We start from the raw sequence: 16,489 nt of genomic DNA on the forward strand, positions 1-16,489 counted from the left end.
TTTCTAGCCAAGCCACTGATACAGTTAACGACACAGGAGGCAGCCGTGTCGACTGTCCTCCCTTGGACATCTGAACATACACTTAGTTTCAATGAGTTAAAGAAAGCCTTATGTCAAGCTCCAGTTCTAGCAACACCGAACTACAGTAAGCCTTTTACACCTGCTACATTGTTACCATCAGTTACTTCGAATTCTGCCACACACGACTGTGTGGAAGTAGTTAACATCATGACAAAGCCAAGACAAGATCTGACAGATATTCCATTACCAGATCCCGACCTGACACTTTATGTGGATGGTTCATGTATGAGAACAAGTACAGGAGAACTAGTCGCCGCGTATGCAGTGACTACCGACACCGACGTTATAGAGACACACCGTATTGACACCCTGTCTGCTCAAGCAGCAGAGCTAGTTGCTCTGACTCAAGCCTGCATACACGCCAAGAACCTGAAAGTTAATGTTTACACAGATTCACGTTACGCATTTGGAGTTGTACACGACTTCGGAGTGCTCTGGCAAGAGAGAGGTTTCATGACTTCTCATGGAACCAAGATTCAGCATGGTCTCCTTATTCAAGCTCTGTTAGATGCCATACACTTACCGACATCCATTGCTATCATGAAGTGCAAAGCACATACGAAAGTTACTGACACTATTTCCCAAGGTAATGATCTAGCAGATCGCACAGCCAAGCTTACAGCTCAGACTCCAGACATTTCAGTTAATCCGACACAGACGCACACTCCAGATCTGACTACATGTATGACAGTTAAGGACCCTACTCAAGATGTCATAGATATCCAGTTACATGCTACTCCCGATGAAATCAAGAAATGGTCCGAACAAGGAGGGGTACAGACAGATCAAGGATGGTTGACAAAGGGTAGAACCACATGGTTTCTCCCCGACTCTATGGTTCAAGTCATTATCAATACCGCACATAGTCCAGCACATTTAGGAGAAAAAGCCATGTTAGACAGTATCCAGAATATTTGGTTCAACAAGCATTTACGAGCTGCAGCCAAGCAGAAAGTCCGTACCTGTATGATATGTTGTCAGTTTAATCCAGGTAAAAGTGTCCCGGTGGAACAAGGTGGATTCCAGCCCCCTGACCACCCTTTTGAAGTCCTCCAGATGGATTACATTCAGATGGAGCGATGTTGAGGTTTCAAGTATGTCCTTGTAGTTGTATGCGCTTTGTCCAGGTGGACGGAGGCATATCCAGTTCCAGACTACACAGCCGCGACCACTGCCAAGCAGTTGGTTCGTGAGTTCTTCCCCCGTTATGGACTCCCTAGAGTCGTGTATTCTGATAACGGCCAGCCATTCTCATCTGAACTCATGAAGCATGTGTCCCTTTTGTTAGGGTACCAGTGGAAGTTCCATTGTGTACGCCATCCTGAAGCAGCCGGTCTCGTAGAGAGACATAATCAGACCCTGAAAATCCGAATTGCAAAAGTTTGTCAAGAGAAAGGTGTGGACTGGCTAGTAGCTCTGCCAGTCGCCCTGTTCTATATGCGCATGGTCGCACATTCCAGATCAGGTCTGTCCCCGTATGAGGTCGTTTTCGGCCGCCCCCCTAACATGTGGGGTACTCCTAGACCCCGAAGTATTACCGATGTTTCAAGTAATATGCTGACAGATTACCTAGCTTCCTTGATGTCTGCCCTCAACTCTTGTCGTTCACAGGTTGCCGCCGCATTTCCAGACAATACCGAGGTGGCACCGCATGAAATCGTTCCCGGATCCATGGTCCTAGTGCGAAATTTCGATCGCTCAAGTCCGCTGGAGCCTCGCTGGAAGGAGCCCCGACAGGTCCTCCTGGCCACCCGTACAGCCGTGAAGTTGGAGGGACGCAAAGGCTGGGTGCATCTTTCGCATATTAAAAATTTTTATGGACTGGCACCAGTCTCAAAGAACATTTCCGAACATTTAAAAGACTGCCAAAGTACTATTCTTAAGGACTGTCCCGCAAAAGACAATGATACTGCACCCTCCCTGTTAGAGAAAACTCCGCAACAGGAGTATAAACTCAAGTTAAGGTCTAGTAAAATAAGTCAGCCAGTTTGATTGTCTAAGTCCTCCCCTAGGTGAAACGGTTAGACCGGTTTCTGACATGTATAAAATAGACCCCCATAGTGAGAGAGTTAGTCAAAACTCAATCCGATGTATCGTTTTTCTATGTTTCATATTATTTCTCAGTGTTATGATTTCCTGCACCAGTTATGCATTTTATCTGTATTTTCCAGTTTCTCATGTAAATAAGTCCTCTAATGCTACAGTAGAGCACACGTTTAGTGATCTGCCTCCTCATGAACTCTCTTACCGCCTCGCTATGCGTAACAATTCTTTCATCCGCATGTTACATTATTCACACCAGACCAGCAATGCCACTAATTGTTGGGTGTGTGGTCGACTCCCCCCTTTCCAGACCCCGAAGGGAGTTCTGCCACTTTTTCCTTATCCATTTTCACATAATGGTTCGTGTGGAGCATGGTCCACGTTAACGTCATCCTCAACAGATATGTCTTTTCTTAACAGTACATGTTTCCCAGACAAGCAAGGTCTTCCCCACAGAACAGGGTTAGATCTAGAAAACGAAGTTTACAACTTAGGTAATTATTCTTCGAATTTCATGGTCCTGAATGTTCAGTCTGATTCCACTCCAGACTTACCTGCTATTTCAGTACTACCAGTCAAAGGCGAATTATGTGTTAGAAATAATGGTTCCGTACATGTAGGACATAGTGATTGTACTACTATTGTCAAATATAGTGACAGTGGGAAATCTATTTTCAAAGCTTCACGTCATTCTTATTTTATTTGTGGTCAGACCGCATATGTTCGTCTGCCCCTCGATTGGGAGGGAACCTGTTACATTGCCTTCCTACTGCCCCCTGTTTTCCTAGCCCCATCTGATTATCATAGAAACACACATCTAGTACACATTAGGCATAGAAGGGAGTCCCCCATTGTCGACTATACTGAAACTGCTCTAGAACAGTATACAGATTTCAATAGAGGTTTCTTCTTCTTTATAGGACCTATCCAGAATAGTAAGCTAATTCGTAGGTTAACCAGAACCCTTGAAGCTGTAGTCAATGAGACTGCCTCTGCTCTAGGTAACTTAACCGAAGAGCAATCTGCTATGAGATTTGTCGTTTTACAGAATCGTCTCGTCCTTGACGTCATATTGGCCGATAGGGGCGGGGCCTGTAGAGTCATCGGATCTAGTTGCTGCATTTTCATTCCAAATAACGCGCCGTCTGTTTATTCAGCTATAACCAGACTCCATAAAATTGCCCATCTGTTACACCAAGATCCAGGCACCTGGACATGGTCCGGTTGGTTCTGGAATATAATTTCCGCTTGGGGATGGAAAGTCTTGTCCTTTCTAGGTATTGCAGTAGCGATCATATTCAGCTGCTGCCTCTGTATACAATGTGGCCCTGCGATTTGCGGCATTTGTGCTACCTCTTGTATTCCTAGTCCCAAGCCCCGTTCTAAAACACGTTCCCAGAAAATTCGAGACGAGCAAATGATACTGTATGAAATGATAGATGGTATCATGAATATTGATGTTTCCTGATGGAAACGTAGTGACAAGGAGGGAATGTGGAAAAGTAAATTTTGCCATGTTCTGTGTCCCTACGCGTCCTCCATCATATGTTATGTGCGCATGATTAATATGCATATGTATTCCCTATGTTCGATTAAAGACGCAATTACAGTTGTGTCCACCTCTAGTATGTCAGTTTCCAGTTCTCGTGAATACTACGAATATCAGGCCTATGTAAAGTTACGTTGCCACGTTTCTCAGTGTGCACGTTATTCCATTGTAAAGTCCCCGTTTCTAGGCCTCAAAAGGGCCCGGACACCAGATTCAGCTCCTGACTCCTGAAGCCTCGCTGAGGAGCGATACAGCCCCCACCTGTATCCTCGACCCTTCACTTACTTCCTGCCTCACAGTGCCCGGCTCAGCCTGGCTCTGCCTCTGAGTCTGCCAAGAGTATGTTATGATTCCAGTTATCAGTTCAGCCCTCCTTCTCTGCATTCCTAAAGCTACTGAATCGCATCAATAGTTTCCGTCATTGTCTAGCCTTTACGTCTCCACGTAAGAGAAATACTGTATTAATGCTCATTTAATATTCTTCATCACGCACTACATGTAGAATAATGCATGCACCATTCTTAGAGTCTGTTAGCCTTTACCCCGATAACTTTTGGATTCTATCAACATGTTCTCTAAACATCAGATACTAGATACTGCTTAGGTACATGTCGCCCTGACTCTCCAGACTTCAGTCTCTGCTCCTAGCACAGAGTTCGAAGCCCCCAGCTTCTCCTAGTAACACGTCATTGCCAGCTTGCGCGCACCATTAGGTCAGAGGTCCCGGCTCCTTAGGTAGCCCCCTCCATGTTTCCGCCCCATTCATGACATATTCTGTTACGTTTGCATCACATGTCTATGTATACGCCTCTGTTACACCTACTTTCACCCTTATCTTTCGCGACTGCTATTGACCACACCCACTGCTCCGCCTATCGTATGTATTGTAATGCAACTGTTTTAGTATATATGATCGTGTATTGTTATTAAATGTTAGCGCGCTCATCCCAGATCCAGCCCCGGCAGCTGCTGGGCCCTGCCATCCTATTCCTATGCAGGTTGTCCCGCTTCTGTCCTTTATGCTGTAATAAACCTGCAAAAACTCCTACTACCTCGAATCTTGACTCTTATTTATTGAGCTATCTGTTATTGCTATGCCTAGACAAAAATAGATCCGGTATTATTTATTTATATACCACAACTTGCTAGAAAGTGGGCAGTGGCCTTAGCACCTGCTTTATATAAAAATCATGTAGGATGGGATGAGGATTCTCCTCCTCACAAAATCCAGTTAAAATCACAACCTACTGCACAAAGGCAGTACCCAATTAAGCAAGAAGCTAAAAAACAGGTAAATGAAATACTAGATCAGCTAGAATACCAGGGGGTGATTGAAACTTGCACCTCACAAATGAACAATCCTTTGTTTCCGGTCTCCAAACCAGACAATTCATATAGTCTAGCTTTGGATTACCAACACCTTAACACATGTTGCAAAACCTTTGCAGTGCAAAACTCACACAGTACTGCACTAATGAATAACATAGTGCGCAAAAAATACAAAACAACCTTGGACATCTCCAATGGATTCTTTTGTCAAAACATAGCACCAGAGAGCAGATATTTAACTGCATTCTCAGTAAATGGCACTCAAAAACAATTCTGTCGGTTAGCCCAGGGGTACAAGAACAGCCCGGGGGTATTCTCAGCGAGAGTAACAGAATTACTACAGCTATATGATGATGAAGCATTATCTTATGTCGATGACATTTACTTAACAGACGATGACTTGGATACTCACTTGAAAAGAGTGAACACCATAATACTTGGGTTCGCAGCAGAGGGTTACAAATTCAACTTAAAAAAATCCAGAATAGCCCATTTAACGGTCTTATACGTAGGATATGAATTATCAAGTATAGCCTGGTTGACAATTTTCTAAATAACTAGAAGAATTAAAAAATCTAAAATATGAAAAGACGTATCCTCTGCCAATCGACATTCTGCCTCTACGACATTACGCCTGTGTAATCTATACAGACGGACATGCTCAACCCTCCGTTTGGGGAGAACAAGCATACAACCCCACATGTGAGATTACAAAAGAAGTGTGGCGCGGAGGTAAACTAAGACCTCTATTAACAAAAACAAACTCAGTTGAAACTAATTCAGAACAACAAACTGAAATAATAGCATTGAAAATGGCGCTAGATAATGCGGATCGCGAATTCCCGACACTTATAGTGTCAGATTCATATTACTGCGTCAAATCATATAACAAGGATTTGCAGACATGGATTCAGAACGGTTACAAAGATGACACAGATGCACCAATAAAGCAGAAATTGCTCTGGGAACAAATAGATCTTTTACAAAAAGAACTACCAAGGACTCACGTGACACACTCACTGAGTCATCAGCGTGATGGCGTTCACGTTGTAGGGAATTCATTGGCTGAAACAGCCACAGCGGCAGCCACTAAATCGGCTCCCGTAGTTCGAAAAAAGCGTACATTAAAAAACATTGACGGTGAAACAGTGCTGGCAGTAAAAACGTCATCAAAAGGCGACTGCTCAGCGTTACCGATCAACTATCCACTCAATTATACATACATAATCGATGCAAACTCCGTCCCTTTTGCTCGAATCCCTGGAGTGGGGGATAGAGTGATTCCAAACATGGACAGGAGAAGCTTGTTAATCGCAGACGCACACATGTGTGAGGGTCTTGGACACCTCAAACTGAAAGATTCTCTGGAAGAATTACAATCACGGTACTGGTGGCCAGGCATGAGCCTGCATCACACCATGTTTGTAAAAAACTGCCCAAACTGCAACAGAGATCGCAGTGGGGAGAGAAACAGTTTAATACCTCGTCGTATCAAGGCAGATAATATGCCCAATAAAAAGCAGGGCTTGCGATTAACATATACAGGCTAGTTTCCACTTATAATGTCGATCCTCAGCACTCGGCTGACGTCCGGACTGTTATACAAAGATTTGCGAGTCTAAATGGCATATACGCTAAGAGCATGCTACGTTCGACCATTGTTTTCACTCAAGCCCTCCGGCCGGGGGGGAAACATGGCCAAATGAGCACAGCCCAGCGGGAATCTTCTCACTTCCTTCCTGAGGGTACGGGATGGTGTAAAGAAAAAACCAAGGCAGAAAGCAATCTATAATGGAAAGGATATTAGGTTCGGGAGCTGGGTGGGTCAAACATCTAATAAGTGTCCAACGTAGTCTAAATAACTTGCCAAGAAATTCTCTGAAGGGATTCAGTCCGTACGAATTATTATTTGGAACTAGAATGATTATCTCTGACCTCGACAGTCAGACTTCAGTGGTTAAAGAAAAAAGCTTTGATGTCAAAGACCGTTTGGCTATTTTGCAGGACTTAAACAAAACAAGAAAAGACCTGAGCAACATACAGTTGAAACAACAGCCAACAACCACTGAAGAATCACCACCTGTCCCAGCAAGACCTGTCTGGATTCCAAAAGTCGGGGATCTAGTCAGGGAGAAGATCGCGGTAAAGAAGGAATTTGGGCCTTCTTACAGAAAAGCAGTTCCTGTCTTGTCTGTCAACGGGACAAGATCAGTTGTACTACCGCCACTTGCTGGTAAAAAGGAGAACCGAGTTGTATCCATCGACCTGGTAAAACCACAACATGTGGCCGATAACAAACAGTAGGCCAAGTGGACTCCCAATAAGTAGCAGAACACCAAGGTTTGCTACCAGTACAGAGGTCCTAACAAAGAGGCTCATCACATTCGAAACGCCTACAGAAGAACAACAAGGACTATGCAACAATGCAATAGAACTCAGACCTCTGAAAACCCAAATAAAAACATTTAGCAGAGACACACCAATCTATAATGAAGTACCAGGTGACAATTCAAGAAACAAAAATCCTGAAGCAATTGGAACAATTGACAGAACTGCATCCGGCTACTTCATCAACTTCGATGATTCCTCTGAAAGCCTCAGTGAATCAAAGACACAGCCATCATCAAAATCCTTTAAAGACAAAGCTAAGGAACTTTTGAACCAACTGAAAGAAACATATCTGATTTCTCCATGGATTGAATTTTGGGTGGGTTTTGGTGCATTTATCCTCATACTTTGGCTCATCATGGTATTAACTTTGGGACGCTTCATTGAGGGAAAATATGCTAAAATGGACACAGCAAGTCAGAACATCAACTTGGTCCTCAAACCACACACATCTTCACACGTCGAGAAAAGAGAACTTTCTTCAGCCAACTTCACAGCCAATCCTATACCTGGTGGGGTAGCCTGGGACAACACTGACTATGAAATTTATGGTCCGGTCGAGATCCTGAAATATCCACACCAAATCAAGATCTCCTTGAGTGACTTTGCAAAACCAAACTCATTTGCTGATGATTGGGACTTCGAAAGCATTAATAACATGATGTCTGACTTAGTAATGTCTGCTAAATTTACAAAACATGATTATTTGCAAGGTTCTACAAATTATGATAGTATGTATTGCTATAACCACTATGGTAACCATTTTTTACATAAATCTGCACAACCTAGAAATGTTTTAAATTATAATCAATGGGAACATTGTGCAACACCTCCAAAAGGGAGCTCAAGAACCGTTTACGACAAATATTCATATTTTTCAGGTTTTAACACAAGTAATGCTGAAACATTCTATTTTAAATTGTCAAACAAGACAGGGATGAAAACCATGATAACCAACACAAAGTTGATATATTCAGATTCATTCTTCGAAGAAATGAATACTTTTGGATTTGATTATTGGGACAAAAATGTTGATTTGAAAAGTGTTTGGGGTACAAAAGAATGGCAAGTACAGGGTTTAGAAGCTTTGTTTAGAGCTTGCATGATCCCAGAACAAATGATATTTTTAAATGACACTGTTCAACAAACCACCTGTCTTGGCCTAGCCAAAATCAAAGATTTAAATAAACCGTCTATTCCAAAGCCAACAATGTTTAGCAATAGCTCTGATACGGATGAAGAGATAGACGTAAACCATATATTAAACCAAAACAGAACACATCCTGATTGGAAACAATGGTTAATCTGGCCCACAGATACAAATAACTGTCAAGACAGATTCCTGAATAAAACACAGGGGTTCAAAATGACCAGGCCAGACCCTAGATATCCCCAAAGACATCACCCAGGGATAATAACAACCTACAGTGTGGGCAAATTATGCCTTCAGTGGCTACAAACTTCCACACTGCCTGAAATTAAGCAACACCTAACTTTACTTACTGATGGTGCTGACTTGCGTGATTTCATAATGGGACCACGCAAACAGCGTCAAAAGCGTTTCATAGCAGCCTCTGTATATGCAGCATACAATGAGGCCTGGAAGGTTAATCAAATTGAAACAGCAGAAAGAATACGGGAAATTGACCGTATTAATTTGGAAAAATCACTTTCTGTAGTGGACAATGGGTTAATGACTCTGTCCTCCAGAATTTTTTCATTGGACAGCATTGTGTCTTCAGCAATCGATATATTATCGCAAGACTTACTGTTATTACAACATGGTCAGTCACAATTGCGTTCTATTGTACAGCTTGGCTGGACGTTACAAAATCTGCGTTCAGGCTATGTGCCTTGGCGTTTAATCAACACAACGTCACTATTCCAAATCTTTAACCTTACTGATAGACAAATCGGTATGGCACAAAAGGGTGCTGATTATACAATCTTGAGCATTGAAAAACTAGAAAGATTACCAATGACAATGTCAGAACGACCTGTCAGTGAATGGATAATCCACGGAATCATAAATATTCCAATCTCAACCTTCAGGTTTCAATACTGCCAAAAATATATACAGGCTGGCATGTACGAGAAATTGGGGAAGGGGTACCTTAAAACAACTTGGAACCTGCCCTATTCACATGCATGTGTCAGTAATAACGGACAGAAAGTGTTTCTTAGTGGCAACAATTGTGCCATGTCACTAAGCGGCACGCTTCTGTGTCACGGAATTAGTTTGCATGGAGCCTGTGAAGGGAATTCATACAACCTTTCATGTCACCAGCAAGGCGCACCTGCAACTAAAATAGAACCATTCTTTCAAAGACTCTATAATGGGAGTTACATTCTTATTGTAGACCGCAAATGTTGTAGTCTTATGCCCGGGACTCCTTATCTAGTCACTACGACTGCGAAGGTCAAGTGCTGTGGACGTTCTTTGTTCCCCAGCTCCTTTCCAGACAGGGAGGCAAGGGCATGGCCCAGTTTGAAAATTACTTCTATTCGAATAGATACTTTAAGCAGAATGAAAACAGTGCTTCTTCAGACGCCTACAAGGCTCACGTCATCAAAAGAAACGTATGATCTACAAGTCGCAAGGACGACTGCAGAGATACATACATTATTATCGACTAATTCCCCCGTACATTTCGCGGAAATCCTGAGCGAAATCTTAAATATTTCTGATACCACTGGGGTCTCAAAGGTATTTAAGACAGTATTTTCGATGGCATTAACACCATTCAAAGCCATACTGGGTATTTTTCCAGATTTCGTCCATTCGATTTTTGGCGGACTTCCCCTGATCCTGGGACTAATTGCAGGAATCCTATTCTTAGTCCTTATTTTTCGTTATGGCAACCCATGTCACAGATCAAACTCTCGCGACAATGGAAGAAACAATCCTAGCCATTGGATACCGGGACCGGATATCAAAAATCCTGGGACTCTCCCGGCTTAGAGACCTGAACATGACTTGGTTTCTATCATTTCGACCAATGTGGCAAAGATGTGTTTTACCTGTATTGAGGTGTCTGCTATGCGGAGAAGAATGCGTGTTAGACACCTGTCTGACGCTACAATCGGATGCGCCAGTGGATGCAGATACATTGTTGGTTCCTACCAAGGTTCACGCTTTGTGCTGCCCTCAAAGGCTACCAATCCTGATGACGGCATTCGTGGAATCTTCACCACTACGATTGAAGAGTAGTGAAGTTCAAGATAAAAGCAGCATCGATCAGGTACGACCTTCTGTCAGCAATGCGAATCAGAATGTCAATGGAGGCAATCATGCGCACGAATGCATGGTTACACCTATTTCCGACTTAGTGGAACTTTCCCATGAAGCTGTTGACAGTTTTTTCGAAAGCCTTAATGATATGATGTTCTCTCCAGAACAGAAATAGAGACTTTTGAGCAAGCTCACACACGGCGTTCCCTGAATTCGGCCTTCAACTTTAAAAATAAAGTCACATGAACAATTTTTCCCACCAGTTCACGGACAACAATTTTTTAGCAGCCCCAAATTATTTTTTACTAAATTTTCGGGACACTTATCTTCTGCTTAAAGTAAGAAACTATTCCTAGAGAACTAAGATTTCTATTTTTAGATACTTTATAAACTTTAGTTGCCCGCTGGTATGTTCACAAATATTTTATTATGTGATGAAATGGTCTCGAACTTTCTTTCTGTATAGCCATATTAAGAGCCATTTCATGTGTATTTCTCATATACCAAATAAGCAATAATGTCTACAAATGCGTGTTTACTTTAGCGTTTAATTCATAGCTTAAGTGCATACAATATATATGACTGCAATTTTTCAGTATATTTGAAAATTTCAAAATGCATTTATGTATTTTGGGGTGGTGAGGTATACACTATACTCTATAGTATGTTGTACTATGTTATACTATGCATAGATTAGTAAATATGACCATAGTTAGCGTGGAGTGGGTGTCATGTATTCCTATAGGTTCTGAATCGATCCCCCTATACCTGGCCCTATTCTGGTTAAAACTAACTATCAAGTTAACTAACAGTCAGCCCATGAGGCAAGAAAAGCCCCCATGATGCAGATACCGTTATCTGACGCAGTCACACTACGGCACAGGAACGTGTTATCTGATTAGGTCATAACGCTTGAGATCTAATTAGACAAGCGACATTCCTCCAGCCCCTGATAAGGCATACGACGTTCTCATAACAAATCAAACCTATGACAACCTGGAAAATCCGTGCGGCCATTGTTTTGATTTCACAGAGAACTTCAGTAAAAGAATGTGCTAACGAGCAAGTCGTATGACATCTTTATTGACGTATCTATGTCCATCCTTACGTCAATCTCGGCACCTTTAAGGTATAAATATTGCCGATCTTGCCCTATGCAAACACACGCGTGGTGACGAGACGGAGCAGCCATACTTGCCGAAGCCCAGAAGCAGAGCAGACCCCGCTGGCAGCAGCCCCGCCTTCCTGACGCGCTGAGAGACGCGCTGCTATCTCCTGCCGAGAGACCCAGCACCGGCGCTTACGGGCAGCCCTCGCAGGCAGCCTGGAATATCGAGAGCAGAGAAAGAGATACCATTCCTCATTCATCCTAACTTCCAGGTACAGAACTGAATAACCCCTCACAGAGAATTCTTTAGTTATTCACTTGGCAAAAACAAACTTAACTTAAACTGTAACTTTCTATTCCCGCCCACGCATTAGACTTAGGTCAGGTACACGGGGTAGGCGTATTTAGAAACACCAGTTGAGTACGTTTAGTCAAATGTATATGTGTATGTAAATATATTTTAATCATTTTAAACATCATATGGCTCAGAAACCATATCAATGTTTTTACAGTATTATTTTATACTATTGCTTTTAATGTATGCACTTTACTTAACTATAAGTATTGCAATAATATCGATCCATTTCTCTTGTACGAGAAAAGAGACTGATCAATAAATAACACCTTTTTATTGAACACGCCCGTCTCTTCCTTTTCTCTACAATCTGATGAGACTAAGAATGCACGTACTGACTGAGTAAAATAATTGCCTTGTGCTCACACGACTCTGGAGATACACTCTTGGGGGAGAGCAAAGTTGTCATGTTCTATGGTTGTCAGAAACTAAATCCCTTCTTGTCTAATCAGGGGAGTTAATTCTTTCCTGAACATTCGAGAAAGTTTCTAGCGAACTCTGAGCTACGCTGGCAAACCCAAAACTTAAGTCTAGTATCGACAGTAGTAGACCTAGTTAACGTCTGGCCTAGGCCTTTACTGCTGTAGGTATTATTCCAATGCGCAGAGCCTATTGGGAAGATAGGAACTACACTACAGTTATCTGCGAAGACTAAACAGAGTATTGCGACTCTGTGTTTGTTTGTAAATAGAGAATGAACCAAAGAGAACCAATTCTAAAACAGTAAATACTTGGATAACAATCAATCAAATGGAGAGAGAAGCAGGCACGACGTATTACAACGGGGGCAAAGGCCTGCGTTAACTACCCTTCACTATGTGCAAAGAGAGAGTACTCCTAATAGAAATGAGGGGGGGGGGCACCATTCAAAGCAGATCAGTGTGCATAAACACGAAAATGTTTTCACTTACCACGTACTTGACATTCGACAGCTTATGATATTTGCTATTAAAAAACCATTGAAATTCACTGAAAAAACCATAGGTTATAGACCATATATAGTTAGGAATTAGCATTTACAAAACCTTGAAAATTCACTGAAAAAACCATAGGTTATAGACCATATATAGTTAGGAATTAGCATTTAAAAAACCTTATTTTACTCACACAAAACCATTGAAATTCCATATATAGTTAGTTGCACTAACTATATATCGCGCACCCGCAATCCACTGCTGATCATGTCACCTATTACATCATTCATGACATGGTCAGTGACATCACTGATGACATCACTGATGACATCTCAAATGACATCACTGATGAGATCACTGATGACATCATCCAGTGACTGTGTGTTTCTGTAAAGTTTAAATATGTTTTACATATTGAAGAATGAGTAGATGTATAAGTGTCTGGACGAAGGATTTAGTAGGTGCATGACTGAATGTATGAGTGAGTGATTAAATGTGTCTCACTGAGTGCATGGGTTAGTGACTAAACTGTCTTAATTTGTGCATCATTATGTCTGTTGTTCTGTAAACTGCTGCATGTGTTGATCAGTAGCTATATGATTAACTATATGGGTTATTGATTGATTGTCCAAGTATTTGTATGGGAGACTGAGTGTGTGTGTGGCTGGCTGGGAGGTGTGTGACTCTGTGCAGATCAATGTGTACTTGTATCAATGATTGTATAAGAAAGTAAGTATGTGTTAGTATATGTTTGAAAATGTAAGGTGCTCTATGTTTAACTGTATAGACAAGAAAATGGAAGTGTGATTGATTCTTTACAGGACTGACTAGGTGTGTGAGTAACTCCATGGATGAGTGGCAGAGTGTGAGTGTCTGTATAGGTGTATGAGTGCATATGATAGTGTTGTAAAGATGAGTGATTGTATGTATGAATGATTGTATGGGTGAATGAGTGAATGTGTGTGTAGACGTAGGAATCAGTGAGTACGTATGTAGTAACTAGTATTGGTGTGTCAATGGTTTCAAAAATTATACTCTGTATTTAACACTGGGTGAAACAGAGGTTATTTTAAAATGTGAGGAGAGGCATTGTATTGTCACATGAATGATATCATCAGTGATGTGGTCATTGATGTCAAATGAGATGTCATCAGTGATCTCATCAGTGATGTCATTTGAGATGTCATCAGTGATGTCATCAGTGATGTCACTGACCATGTCATGAATGATGTAATATGTGACATGATCAGCAGTGGATTGCGGGTGCGCGATATATAGTTAGTGCAACTAACTATATATGGAATTTCAATGGTTTTGTGTGAGTAAAATAAGGTTTTTTAAATGCTAATTCCTAACTATATATGGTCTATAACCTATGGTTTTTTCAGTGAATTTTCAAGGTTTTGTAAATGCTAATTCCTAACTATATATGGTCTATAACCTATGGTTTTTTCAGTGAATATATATATATATATATATATATATATATATATATATATATATATATATGCAAAAAAGGAGCAGAGTACTCTGAGTAGTTCCCAGGTTTCGGTGGAGGGTAGCTCCTTTATAGAGCACCCAACAACACCAGCGACACTCGTAATTTGTTCACCTCAAATGTCTCATTTCTATTAACGTTTTTAAGCATAGAATTAGCACAGTGCCATCCACGCTGGATAGAAAGAGACAAAGTATTTTGCAATTTCTACGGCAAAAATGAAAAAAGACTTTCACCACCTCAGACACAGTATTACAACTTTGGATTGGTAAAAACCATCCAAGCCAACCTGGAATGAATAAAAACCTCCCCTGACATGTGTTTTGCTATCCTTGTAGCTCTTTAGAGAGGTTTGGCTTTGTCTGGCACAAGGGGGAGAACACAGTATAAGTCAAAACAATACCCTTTAAGGCATAGAGTACCACACAAATTATGCAAAAAAGAGCAGAGAACTCTGGGTAGTTCCCAAGTTTAGGTGGAGAGCAGCTCATGTATGGAGAACCCTACAACACCTGTGAGACTCTGACACTCTCACCACAAATGTCTGCTTTTCTATCAAAGTTTTTAGGCATAGGATTAGCACAGTGCCATTCACACCGAGATAGAAAGGGACAAAGCCTTTTGCCATTTTTGAATCAAAGTCTTTAAGCATAGGATTAGCACAGTGCCATACCCCGAGCTGTAAAATTATAAAAGCCTTTAACCACTCTAGGCACAGTATTACAGCTTTGGATTGGTATACATAAGCTTCTCATATATGAATATTCAGCTATGCAAGTTATTTCTGTTCAATAAATAGAAATAAATGCACCTTGTCTTTCTGCAGTACGACTTTGTTTCCGTAAGCCTCCCACTGCCACACGCTCTATTGAATACTCACAATTTCACATGCATGGTTACTCATCTTGTTTCTTCTTCAATGCTGTAAATTAGTTCCTAAACCTGTAATTAAGTATAATCTATCTCCTTTAATATCTGTGCCTGCAAGGATGCAAGATCTAGGACTTCTACATCATGTTTCCCCATCTGCCCAGAAATACTGGTAATTGGTGCTATGTAAGTCTCAGAGAAAAAGGATTGCTGGCTTCAATACGGCAGCACCATGCTACTACTCATAGTTTGGCAATCGTTGATCGCTGTGCTTTCTGCGGTAGCAGTCAGTTTCTGCTGTGGTTGTGCTTGTTTCTGGTACCTTCTGAACCTTTGCCGTGTACTTATTGGGTAAGGCTAACATGTGACTTCCTGTCATAAGCACACAACTTTCCCAATCCTGGACTTTCCTCTTTCAAATCCATGTTTTCAGGTGTGATAGTCCAATAGATTTAATTGAACAAAACAATGGAGACAAGTCTTAGGATGTCCTAAACTCATACATTCATAAAATCCTAGACTGGAAACCAGATGTACCAGCAACCTAGAGTCAATATAGACCTGTTATTAGTAGAGTATTTGCATACCCTTGTGTGTCTACAAGATGTGCCCAAATATATCACGTGTTATATGGCATACCAATAATATTGAATCCACTATTTCACCTGAACCACTATATCACAAGGTAGGTCTAGGTAAGTAGATGTGATGGTACTAATGGTAGCTCTGTATTTACCTTAACAATGTAGTAGATGTGATGTAAATGTAGGTCATTGTTATCAACCTTGATAGAGGGCCCCTTAAATATTCCTCACATTCTTTGTAATTGTATCATCATTCCTGCTTAATCCTGGAACTCAGGTAAATTTTGTTCAGGTTTCTAGTTTCTCCTAGACCTCATATAAGTGCCTATTTTACCATTTGTTCCTGGCGTTCAAGGCCAAAATGTTTATTTGTGACCTTTTTATTTTCCTTGTTGCTCTTTGAGGGATTAATGTATGAGTGTTTGGTTTGTGGCATGTACTTCAGGTCTTGTAAATGCATGTTGCATGAGCCAGGTCACTCATCATCCATTTTGCTCCTTAAGGCGGTCTTGAGTCTTTTAGACCATTGGCCTATCAG

General features: G+C 41.3%; 1 protein-coding gene across 1 annotated transcript in view; it reads left to right on the forward strand.

Annotated features, from left to right (window-relative positions):
* The window catches only part of LOC144754579 (chloride channel protein ClC-Kb-like), a 159,547-nt gene that overhangs the window by 98,813 nt on the left and 44,245 nt on the right, over window positions 1-16,489 (forward strand). The gene's annotated exons all lie outside the window — the stretch shown is intronic.

This window comes from Lissotriton helveticus, chromosome 5_1 (genome assembly GCF_964261635.1).
Source record: "Lissotriton helveticus chromosome 5_1, aLisHel1.1, whole genome shotgun sequence".
In the NCBI taxonomy this organism is placed as follows: Eukaryota; Metazoa; Chordata; class Amphibia; order Caudata; family Salamandridae; genus Lissotriton; species Lissotriton helveticus.